The 12,686-nt window shown below is 52.7% G+C and overlaps 1 protein-coding gene across 2 annotated transcripts in view; it reads left to right on the top strand.

Moving 5' to 3' along the window:
* CSMD2 (CUB and Sushi multiple domains 2) overlaps nt 1-12,686 on the top strand; it is a 555,419-nt gene that overhangs the window by 298,175 nt on the left and 244,558 nt on the right. The window lies entirely within an intron of this gene.

The following is a 12,686-nucleotide window of genomic DNA, read 5'->3' as shown; positions in this document are numbered from 1 at the left end:
TCTGTTTCGTAGCTCTGACTAGGTGGTTAGACTTGCCTGCGGGGTTCCTTGGGACCTGGGTGGAAGGTAGTGTCTTCCAGAGGGAGTTAACATTCGCTTCTGCCTGGCGCCTGGTGGCACGCAGAAAGGTCTTCAGAATAAATTCTCAGTATGAAGATTCCAAATGACCCAAGTCATCTGAAGGCGGAAAACTCCTGCAAAAGTGGACTTGCTGTGCTGGACTGTCAGGGGAGGTTTGATTTGCTTCCACTCAGCGTCAAGCTCTGAGATAAACAACAATCAGCCCCCAGATCCACCCAGAGGGTAGTAGTGGCTCGTAAGAAGGAAGACAGGCTTATTTCTAGCTCTCCGTAAGGGAGCAGCTTAAAGTAGCCCAGCTTTATTCAGGAGTGTCCTGTTAGAGTCCTCCACCTGGGTGGGCTCTGACCTTTGTTTCTAGTTTTCTCTTTTCCACAAGGCCCTGACGACCAAAGCTCTATTCTACCAGATTTTTAAAAGTGCCCTCCAGGCCAAAGCCAGCTTCATGCTGAGTCACAGCCTGGGCCAACACAGTCACATTGCTTTGGGATCCGAGTATTCTCAACGTGCTCATCTTATCGGGCAGCCACAACAAATTATTACAGACTGAGTGGCTTAAACAAGGGATATTTATTTCCTCACAGTCCTAGAAGTGCGAAGTTTACAGTCAAGATGCCAGAAAGTTCAGTTCCTGGGGAGGACTCTCTCCCGAGCTTGTACATGTCTCCCTTCTCACTGTGTCCTCACATGGCCTTTCCTCTGCCCCCCTGAGAGAGATCCCCTGATGGCTCCCCTTCCTCTGATATGGACACGAACCCCATTGGGTTAGGGCCCCACCCTCATGACCTCATTTAACCTTAATTGTCACTCTAAAGGCCTCGTCTCTAACTACCATCATGTTGGGAGTTAGAACTTCAACACAGGAGTTTTGGGTGGATCCAATTCAATCATAACCACTTCCTAACTAGTAAAAGGGGTTTTTTTTCTTTTACATTTTACGCAACATTTTTAAATTGTTTGGTCAAGGAACCTAGGACCACAATGCTGGGAACACTGGAAATAGATTTCCTCCGCATAGCATTTTACAAACAAAGTTTCACATTTCCTCTACCTGTTTGAAGATGAATGTAGTCAATGGGGAAGGGCGCTCCAGCCACATGGGGGTGAGGATGGAGGCTGAACAAGAAGTACCAGCTCCCATGAGGTTATTAAGTTGGTGACTGGAATGCTGTTTCTTGGTCATTGTTAAAGATGCTCATTTCTGTTTTCTTTGGAAACCTGAAAGTAGGGTACAGAGGGACTTGTCAGTAACCACCTGATAACTTTCTGAGAAACAATTTGATTCACTCCCAGAAGGCCTGCCCTTGGCTGGTGTGTGGGAGTCAGTGGCCCCATATTGGTCAGTCCCCCCACATGTTCTGCAGGAGGTCCCTCCAGCCGGGTTCCTGAAGCCAGCCCCTCTGAAAGGCACTCCCTGGGGGCCAAGCTGTGCAGAAGGGTAAGGGTGGTCCTAGCATCCTCACGGGTTCTCAGTGAGCTTCGGGTAAGTCCTGGAGAAGCCCAGAAAGGCTGCAGGGTGTCTCTTCCCAGTGCCATGTGGGAGGAGAGCCACAGAGCACACGGTGTGAGTGTGCAGACTCAAGTCCATGACTACAGAATCAGAGCTGCCTCCCTACAGAGAGCAGGGAAAACGGAGAGTGTGTTCCTACCTCTGTTCACCAGCCCACAGGAGAGAAACATGGGTGTTCAAGGACTGCCTGTCCAGTCGCCTTTGAGACATCCTCTTCAGCCAAAAGCATAGCCTCTCCAGGTCCACAGTATGTTTCTGAGATGAGCATTATTTCATTCGTTGATGGTAGATATAATATCTGCCCCAGTGCACATGTACATAAGAAGCAAGAGACATGCATGTAGATAAAAAACTGGAGTACAGGACAGATGCTAATGGAGCTGTGTCAGAATGCTATGGGAAAACCTAGGAAGATACCGCCAACTGGAAAGTCAGGGAGTTTTCACAAGGGATATGACATGTGAGCAGGGTGTTGAAGAATGAGTAGGCTTGGAAATCAATAGCTCAGAGTGGACGCGTGTGCAAAGGCACTGAGGTTTGGAACAGCCTTTTAGAACTGAAAGTAATTCAACACACCTAGATCAAGATGCGGATGGAAAGAGTAGCAGGATCCAGATCACTGTGAACCTACATCCTGCCAGAGAGGCTTGGGTGTTATCCTGAAACTGGTTTCTAAGGGTAGATGTGTTACACTGTTGTTAATAATAATAATAATAGCTCTCTTTCATTGCATGCCTATTATGTGCCAAGCTCTGAGCTAAGCCCTCTATGTAAATGGTTTTATTGCATCCTCATAATAGCACCATTAATTAGGTTTTGATAGACCTCTTTGATGGATGAAGAAACTGAATCATAATAGGTTAAAGGTTAGTTTTGTTTTGTAGCAGTAACTGGCACTGGGATTTAAACCCAGTCTTTCTGGTTCCATTGCCCACCCACTTGCTGCGCTGCTGGATGGAGGGAACGAGGTCTCAGAGTAGATGGGAGGGGGTAGGACTGGCAGCGCTGGGAACAGCCTTGGGAAGGATGAGGGCCACTCCTCTCCTGAACCAGAGCAGTGGCAGGAAGTCTGAGTTTTTGACGGGTTCCTCTGGCAGGAGTGGAGAGGGTTATAGAGGGAAACTGGAGGGAGCGAGACCGGTTAGGAGGCTGAAGCAGTTACCCAAGTAAAAAAAAATGGGGGCATCAACCAAAATTTGGAAATGTGGAGGAAGAAAGAGATTTGAGAGATATTTAGGGGAGGGGATGGGGCTTGGTGACGGATTGGATGTGAGGACCGAGGGAGAAGAAGGGGTCTTCTTCAACACGGTATTCCGTGTGACGCATCCCAAGTGACCAGCACAGAGTCTGACACATAAGTAGGCGCTCCGTAAACATTCGTTCCATGGACGAAGGAATGATGACTCAGTGCTCTCCGACTCGGACCAATGGGAGGCTTTAAAACAAAAACAAAAGAGGAGGAACAAACGTTGCAGCAGTTAAGAGGGGAATGTGGTGCATTTGACATGCCTGCGATTCATCCAAGGGTATTTGGATGCACTGGTTGGAAACTGGATAAATCCACATTCATCAGCACGTGGGTGGGAAAAGAAGCCCGAGGAATGGACAACCCTTCTTGGAAAGAGCAAAGAGAGTACGAAGATTCAGAATGGATCTGGGAACATCGTCCTTACCGATGAAAGACACCCAGTGAAGGAAACTGAGAACGATCAATCTAAGAGGCACAAAGAGAGTCGTGCTGCAAAGCAGGAAGAGTTTCTAAGCAGGATATGTCTGATGATGGCAATGGTGAGAAAGGTCTTGTGGAAAAAGAACTGAAGAGGCTGTTGGCTTTGGCCTTGGAAGAAGACTTGGAAGTGGAACTCTGGGGGCAGACATGGTAGTGGGGTGAGGGGCAAATGGATGGGAGGAGAGGCTCCAGAAGCCAGTAGTGTAGACAGCTCTTTTGACAGGTTTCATTGTGGAGTGAAGGAAGGAGCAAAAGTTGTGTAAGGGAGGTTGGGTGGGGAGAAGGTGTTGGGTTACTTAAGGTGTGTGTTTGTTAAAGATACTGGAAACTTGCGTGTGCTTATAGGCTGAGAGCAGACCAAGCAAAGAGGAAGAGTGAGGATGTAGGAGAAAAAGGATGGTGAGTGGAGGGAGGTTCTGGAGTAAGCCACAGGTGGAGGGGATTGAGAACACAGGGGCTCCCTTTGCAAGGAGTGAAGAAAGATGCTGTTATGAGAAGGGGCTGAGAGTTTTGCCGGAACACATGTCCCTTGGTCTCTCGTGATCTTGGATGATTATGCATCCCAGGCACCTGTGCATGGGTGGAAATAAGGGCCCTTCCTGGAATTCCATCCCCCTTGTAGGACCTCTGCAGCCTGAGCTGGAGAGAGAGCTGGAGAGTGTTGCATTGACTACGTCTTCCCCACCCGCCAAGGGCAGTAAGAAAGCCCAAAGAGAGAAGCAAAACATTCTGGTGTGGGAATGGCCAAGAACCTACGTATGTCAAGGTACCAGCCTTGACTGAGCACCTGTAGGCCGTGCCGCCCCGCACTGTGGGAACAAGAACTTACAGTCTTTCTGGGGAGGCAGGTGAAGGGGGCGTCTCTACCGAATACACTAGGAATAAAACAGGGAAGAGAAGGCTCGGAGCCAGTGAGGCTGGGCTGCTCTGGATGCAGCGTCATGCTCTCTCATTGATTGGGATTTCCTTGGGAAGCGCGAACCCCACCTTGGCCATTCGGACTGTCTTAGTCTTAAAGACACAAATTTCAAAGCTCTTTCCTCTAAGATCTGATTCAGTGGATCGGGATAGGTGCCTGAAACCTATATTTTTAAAACACACCCTGGTGGTCTGACCAGTTAAATGTATTGATAAACAACAACTCCCCCCGCCCCACCCCAGCCGAGGACCCTGGTCAGGCAGCCCCAGCTTCCGGACACCGAACTCCTGGTGCACAGACGCACCTGGCCCTTAAGTCCTCCATCCAGGCACAGCCTGTCCCAGTGACCCTTCCCTTTTCCTTCAGGCAAATTCCTCATCCCCCTGGGAGACAGGTGTCCAAAACCCCCCTCTTCTGAGAAGCCTTCCTAGCTACACCAAGTCTTTATCCTTCCTCTGTCCCTGCGTCTCCTCCTTTGTGTGCGTATCATGTTGTACTGGTTTAGAATCCCCCATAGCTCAGAAGCGCCCTGAAAGCAGAATGGAATTTCTGAAAGTGTTTCTCCTGCAGTTACCACAGTGCTGGGTATGGAGGCAGGGCTCCATGCTCCACTGTCACACAGCTCCTCGGAACAGGAACAGCCGCCCATGTTGGCCCCAGGGCCACCTCCTGTGAGGACCTTTCTGTTCAGCCTCCTGGAAGATGCAGCTGATGAAATTTCCGTGGTCAAGACTGGAGCCCAGACCTGCGTCAGTGCCCCCTGCCTGCACACACCTGCCTTTCTCTTACAGCTTCCCAGTATGAACTCAAGACGCATGATTCAATTTGCATATGAACTTCAGTGGATTTGGTCGGTCACGTTAATCTACCTTTGCCAAGAAGGAAGTAAAGTGAGGCTGGAGAGGGAGAGAGAGACAGGAGAGGGAGGGGTGGGAGGAGGCTGGCAGGAAGGAGGGGCCTGCCAGGGAGAGGGAAAGGAAAGCTCATTTCCTGAACTTCAAAGCCAAAGATAATAGGGTTTTGATTATTCACTCCTTGAGGATTATCAGTGTCACTCTTCCCTTTGCAGACTGAGGATTAGGAAACAGCTCCCCAGGCCAGTGATCACTCAGCGGTGCAGATGTCAGGAACACCTTTGCTGGCCCATTTGTCACTCACGCAACAAGCATCTGCTCATGCGCGCTCTGTGCGAGATGCTGGCTGGCCCGCAGAGAGGTCAGGGGTCCCCAGAGGCCATTTTTAATGGCCTTCTCCAAGCCCTAAACTTGATCCCTTTTTCTTTTCAGTTTCTCCACTTTACCTCCTATCTCTGCATTCCTCTCCCCCTAGAACTGGCTGTGGCTTTGGTGTCCCCCTGCACCCTGTCCCCCAGTCTTGAAGAAAAGCCCCGTCCCTCATCCAGCCAGGGTTTTGTGCTCCCACCTGTTGGCCACACCCCTGGTTCCCTGATCTCAGCACTTCCCACACCATGCAGGTTTTCCACATACTTGGGTGTCTCTCCTAGACCCTGAGCTCGCTCAGGGAGTGGCCATGTTGATCTTGCATTGCCTCTCCAAAACACAGCATTTGGCAAGTGCATATGAACTACTGAGTGGACACGTGAGTAAATGAATCCATCCATCAATCAATGAATGAGTCATGAATGGGTGAAAGGGTTTACTACCTTTTTTTTTCCAGCTACTTTCAGAGCCACCAAAATTAAACAGAGCTGGTGACCGAAGCTCCAGAACCTCTGAAAGTGCTCAGTCTCTGTCCCTGGGCTGTCTTGCCCTGCCTCCTCAAAAGGCCTCCTCATCCAAAATATATTTAAAGACTCATACAACTCAGTTACAAAACAAACATAACAATCCAATTTAAAAACGGGCAGAGGATCTGAATAGACACGTTTCCAAAGAAGACACGCAGAGAGCCAAAAGACAGGCAGAGCTGCTCAGCTAATCATCAAGGAAATACAGATCAAAACCCCAGCGAGACATCACCTCATACCTGTCCGAGTGGCTTTTATCACAAAAAGAAAAGACTCAAGTGTTGGCGAGGATGGGGAGAAAAGGGAAGCCTCATGCACAGTTGGCGGGAATGGGAACTGGTGCAGCCGCCGTGGGAAACAGCATGGAGGTTCCTCAAAAAACTAAAAATAGAACTGCCTTATTATCCCACAGTTCCACTTCTGGCTATTTATCTGAAGAAAACAAAAACACTAATTCAAAAAAATATATGCACTCTGTGTTTATTGCAACATTATTCACAGTAGCCAAGCTATGGAAGTAGCCTAAGTGCCCACCTGTAGGTGAATGGGTAAAGAAGATGTGGTGTGGTGTGTGGAATACTATTCAGCCATAAAAAATAAAACAGTGAAATGTTACCATTTACAACAACGCGGATGGACCTTGAGGGTATTGTGCTGAAGGAAAGCAGTCAGAGAAAGATAAATACCGTATGATTTCACTTATATGTAGACTCTAAAGAACTAAATGAATAGGCAAAACAAAAGTATAGATACAAAGATCAGACTTGTGGTCACCAGAGGGGAGGGGGCTTGGGGTGGGCACAATGGGTGGAGAGGGTCAAGAGGTACAAACTTCCAGTCACAGAATCAGCGTCACAGGGATGGACTGTACAGCATGGACTGTAGGCAACAATGTCGTGTGCCTCTTTGTAGCTTTATGTGGTGGCGAAGGAAACTAGGCCTGCTGGGCTGACCACTTCACAGTACGTGCGAATACTGGATCACATTGCACACCTGAAACTAATACAATGTTATGTGTCGGTTATACGCAGTTTTCTTCACAAAGCCTTTCCCAAAGATGCCAGAGGCCTATCTGCTTGAACCCCTGAGGGTTCTGACCAGCCGTTCCACCGGCCTCCCCTCCTGCCCTCACAAAGCCAGTTCTGGAGCCCTACCCCGGGCCCTCAGCCAGCCCAAGCAGGGGTCACCATGACGGCGTGCCCAGGAAAAGGGAGCCCCCTTCCTTTCCTGAGCTGATAGTCAAACTGACAGCAGCATTGGTAAACCAAGGCTGGGTGGGCTGAGGTCCGCCCTCAGAAGCTCAGAGAAATTCTGTGAGCAGGAATGGGGGAGCTAGGACTGGGCAGGGCATTGTGGAGAGAGCTCTAACGAGCCGGGAGAGGGCAGGGGCATTGGCTGTGTGAGTTGCAGAAAATGCCACAGAAGTGTAAACAGAACACAGTTTATTTCCCCCGCATACCAGAGGTCCAGAGGTCCAGAGGTGGAGAGTCCAGGGCTGGTTTAGTAATTTCCTCAGGTGTGTCAAGCACCTTCTGTTTTTCCCCGTGTCATTCCTTGCATGTGACTCTTGTCCTCATGATCATAAGAAGGCTGCTTCACCTCTGTTCTCATGTTAGTATTCCAGGAAAGCAAGAAGAAAAGCAGGAAAATGCCCTGAGGATGCCTTAGCTCATATCTCATTGCCTGGAATCCTGTCACATAGCCAGCCATCCTTATCTCTGAGGTTAGCCAGGTACATTGCCACACTCCAGACAAAGCCGAGGTTCTGTTAAGAATGCGTAAAGGGAGGGAAGGACGTTTAGTAAATCACCGTCTATGTCTGTCACGGACTCCCAAAACATGAACTAGTGCAAAAGGAGCTGCTTTGTTTGGAGCAGGGCCTTGCCCACTCTAGCTCCTTCTCCACCTTGACTGGTGGCCCCTAAAGTGTCTTTATGGGACTCTAGGGTGCCTGAGAACCCAGTTTGGAAACCATTACTCTAGGCCAGAGGTCAGCAAGCTTTTTCTGTAGAGACAGATAATAAATATTTTAGACTTTGAGGAGTACGTAAGGTTTTTGTTGTATATTCTTCTTTATAGTGCTAATTTTTTAACCCTTTAAAAACAAAAGCACACTTTTTAACTTAAGGGGCCATACAGAAACGGGCCATAGGCCCGATTTGGCCCAAGGGCCACAGTCCTCCAGTGTATGCTCTGCGGGATCCTGGGGCACAGAGTTCTCGGCACCGGGTGGAGGTGAGGCAGCAGAGCAGGGCCCCAGCTGGGCAGCGGCTGTAGGAATGTGGTCATCGGACAAAACAGCCTCAGTCTAGATCTCGTGGGGCTTCAGCTTCACCCCAAATGCCTGTGAGCTGTTGGGTTCTCTGTAGCCCCCCCAAGACACTGGGTACAGGTTGGCAAGACCAGGACCCCTGTCCTTTGGCTGGTCCTGGGCTGTGCTCAGGAAGGACAGAGTGTCCTCTGGGACCAAGGCCGGGCATCCTCTATGGTCCCACCTACCGTGGTTCTCAGGAACGGTGGCTGTGTGGTGAGGGGTGCCCTCCCTGCCTCCCACCCTCTGCAGTGAACCCAGATTCAGGCTCCCCTAAGCCCTCCTCTCACTCTGGCCCCCGTACCTGCTGCTGGCAGGTCTCTCTGCCTCCAGCCCTTCCTTCGTGCAGAGTTACGGCTTCCCGCTTCTTCACATCAAGTCCACAGTGCCTGCCCTGGCCTGCCAGGTGAAACCACCTGCGGACACAGCCGGGCTGCTCCTCCTCCTCTCCCGCCCCTGCCTCCGCTACCCGCCCTGCTCCTCCTCCCTCAGTTCCCACTCACAGCGCTTCCTGAACAGAGCCCACACCCTTCCCTACCCTGCAAGGCCCAGAGTGCCCCTCCTCCCCCTGACCACCTTCCATCTCTCCCTTCTTTGCCATCCCCCAGCACTCACCATCTGCACCACGCCCTGGGCACTTAGATTCTGCTCCGCATTGTCAGGCATGTGAGATAGCGTAGGGGAGGCAGCAAGCTCAGTGCTTGGCACATAGCAGCTGCTCACTAACACATCCTAGATGCTGAATTCATTTATTCATTTATCTAACGGGTGTGAAGTGTGTGTCTGAGCCGTGTACAAATGTACCTCTTTGATCATGCCTGTTTCATGTGCTGCCACTCTCCTGCCTCCGAAAGGCGTTTTATAAGCTTAATTGATCTGCATATTAATTAAATATTCTAGGATCCTGTCTTTCAACAAAGGCCAAGGGTGGGGGTATGGAAGCACCCGTACACGGTGCATGGGGACCCATCCCAGAGCTGCAGTGCCGCGTGCACCGTGCTGGGCACTCAGTGTCGTTAGCTGCTCTGTCAGGGGCAGAGGCTCCAAGCTGCAGTTCACATCGACGGCCGCTCTAACCAGCGACGTGAATCATTTTATGGCTCCGGGTTCTCGCCTTCATAGCGACAGTTTCCCATGAGAGACCGACTCATCCTATGCTCCCCTGTTTGGAGGCAGCATGGTGAGCCTTTGCCTTCCGCCCTGGGGTTGGCCGGAAGTAGGTGATGGTGGCAAGAAAGCGCAGCCTGAACCCTCAGTCCCTGCGGAGGCCGGGCCCCTCCTCCTGCAGAACGCACTGCTGGCCTCGAGGGGTTCCGTGTGCAGCGTGGCTTTGCTGAGCTGCTGGGGTCCAGGTAGAAAGAGGGCTTTGGGAAGGCTGGAGGGGATAAGTCATGCTCCCTACCTCGTGGGCCAAGACCTCACCGGGACCCTGTGAGGCAGTAGAGCAGAGTGGCAAGGAGCCTGGCCCCTGGCTGCCTGGTGAGTCCCAGGGTCCGCCACCCGGCTGTGTGACCTTTGGCACGTTGCTGAAGGCCTCCTGAGCCTAAGTGCCTCCCAGGTGTGAAATGGAGGTATTCACAGTAGCTTCGGCAATGTCTGCTATCTGGCCCGTTGCAACAACAGTTTTCAGACCTTTGTTCTAGATGGTAACTCCCGGGAGGGGTCCAAGAACCTAGCACTCAGTCCATGCTGGGGAACTGGGAAAGCTTTGGAAAGCGTTCTCCCACTCAGCACTGTCTGAGCCCCTGGCATATGCCCGGCATGCCAACGGACACTGGCACAGACAGTGGGACGTGGCCCCTGCCCTCTGGGAAGTTTATGGTGTAGTGGAGGACCAGGTAAACAGATCAGTCCCAGCACAGCAGGTAAGTGCTGCCCCAGAGGAGATAGGAAGGGTCCTCAGGGAGCACTCGGAGAACACAGGGCTCAAGGATGAGGAGGCGTTGCGGGGACGGGGGCAGAAGGACAGAGAGGACCCGACGTAAGGGGTGCCCAGGAGGCTGTTTGGTGAGGAGGACAGCAGGGAGAGGTGTCAACACCAGGCTGCTCCTTGGGCGTTAGGCTAGGAAATGGTGACGTCGTTCTGCAGGGCAGGATGGGAGGGTGAGAGGTGAGAAGGAGATTCCAGCCCGAGCACGTGATCTCACGGTGAGGACATTGGCCACCAGGGCACACGGGAGGCACGTTGGCCTGCTCAGGGGGAAAGCCAGGAGGGCCGCAGTGTCCCCACTCACTGTGGACAGATGCACTCCACCCCCTTTCCAACTACCCCAGTTGCTGCCTGCTACGGGCCCACCCCGCCCTCACCCACAGTATTGCTGTGGCCCTGGGACCAGCCTCCTGGTTTCCCAACACCCCTCCGTGCTGTTGCTCAGGAAACAAGTGTCCCATCGCACCCTTACCTACAACTCCTTGTGACTCTCCCTGGTCTTCAGGGCAAAGCCCAACCCCTTACTGTGACAGACAGCCCTTCCTCATCTGGCTCCTCCTGCTTCTCTCAGTCACCCAACCCCCGCCCCTCCGATAAACAATTCCAGAGCAGCTAGGAGTCTGGATAAGTTCGGCGTCCAGGCCTTTGCTGGTCACCTGCCCCCAGCCCCGCCTGGTTGCTTTCCTTTCCCAAACTCACCTCCCAAACAACCTGGGTTTCCTTTCCTCCAGGAGGCGAGCCCTGGTCTTCCTCCCAGCCAGTGCCCTCACCTCCTCGGTCCTATCTGTCCATGCTCGGGGACATTCTTAGACAGAAACGCTTCTCTCTGAGAGTCCCATGCCAGTTCGAGGCCCCTGCACAAAAGGCACCCAGGCTCACAAAGGAGTGCAGCACCTGTTTGCTTCGGGGGCACCTGGAGGCACCTTGGGGTGAGGCTCTGCTGGCACCCTGGCAGCATGTGGGTGGGTGCTGGGCTGTTTGGCTGGGACAGAGGAAACCTGCACGACTAGGAAGAACTGTCCACAGGCATTCTCTGCTCCTTGGCTCACGGGACAGAGAACGAAGGGGCACCTTCAGCCTCCCCACCGGGAGAGTGAAGGTCTTCATCAGAGTGAAGCCATATTGCCACGGACAGAAAGAGACCCAGCTTCGACATTAGGAGGGGTGCCTCCGTGTGGCCTGACTTTGTGAGTGACACCCCCACCGTTGCATCCAGGCACCCGAACCAGAAACCTGCAAGTCACCCTAAATCCCTCCCTCTCCCTCAGCTCCCACGCACACCCAATCACTGCTCCCTCAGCGCTGCTGGGGCCCACGTCTCTGTCCCGTTCCGTTCCCCTCCCCCATCGCTCACCCCACCCAGCACAGACGCTGCCACCATCCCCACCATCTCCAGCCTCCCCCCGCCACATCAGTCTCCACACCAGACTGATGCTTTCTCGAACACCTCTATGTCCCCGTCACCCCTCTTCAGACCTCTCCTGCCGCTCCTCCCTCAGAGTGGACCACTGTCTGCTCGGAGCGTGGGAGGCTGCGAGACCCTATGGACCTAGCCCCAAGCAAACTCTTCCAGTTCCGGCCCCTCTTAAGTCACCCCCTTGCCACGAAGGCTCGACTGCGCTGCCTGCCACCCCCAAGTGAGGCAGCTACAGTTGCACTCAGTGTGTGGACCTGCTGTAGACAGACACTGAACTCTTGTTCTGGAACGTTCCTTGTCTGTCACAGCTCAGGCTTTGTGCACCTGCACCTGACTCCTGAGAACATACCCCTCCCTCTCCCAGCATCCCCTGCCGGCCTGCCGGTCTTCCGGAGCCTTCCAAGTCCTCAGACCCCCGCCATCGCGAAGACCCTCCTCCTGCTGCCACCGCAGGGCAGCGAGAGCCACAGCCCCCCAGCCCTCACTGCAGTGTCCCTCACCCCGTGTCAGGGTCATCAGTGTGCTACTCTGTCTCCGCTGCTGGCCGAGGGCGAGGACCATGCTGGAACCCCGGCTCCTAGCCGGGCGCAGGGTGAGCGCTTAGTCAATATTTGTGGAAGGCAGAACTAGAGCAAGTTAAGAGAGAGGAATCTTGTCGAATTCTCCTCCCTGGAACATTCATTTATTCAACAAATAAGCAAACAGAGTGGAGGGAGGAAAGCAGGCAGAGGAGACTGAGAGAGACGTCTGCAGGTCCCGGGGGGCCACATAGCTGAGATTCCGCACGAGGCCTGAAAAATTGCCACCAGACCCGTGGGGATTTCTATGCACTGGAGCATGAAGAAGGAGTCTAATCATCTTGGAGCCGGCCAGATGTGCCTGGTGTTGCCATGACAGCCCCCGGAATCTGGCAGATGTGCCACGAACGTCTTTGGAAAACATCAGGGCACCCCCGAGACTGTATGGCCTGGAGGGAAATAGTTCGCACTCAAGAAGCTGCCACGGAGATGCTCAGTTTGGATTCAGGGTCGTGTAGCTCGGTGTC

Source organism: Phyllostomus discolor, chromosome 5 (genome assembly GCF_004126475.2).
Source record: "Phyllostomus discolor isolate MPI-MPIP mPhyDis1 chromosome 5, mPhyDis1.pri.v3, whole genome shotgun sequence".
Classification (NCBI taxonomy): domain Eukaryota; kingdom Metazoa; phylum Chordata; class Mammalia; order Chiroptera; family Phyllostomidae; genus Phyllostomus; species Phyllostomus discolor.
Note: the sequence above shows the minus strand (reverse complement) of the source record. Positions and strands in the feature narration are given on the sequence as shown.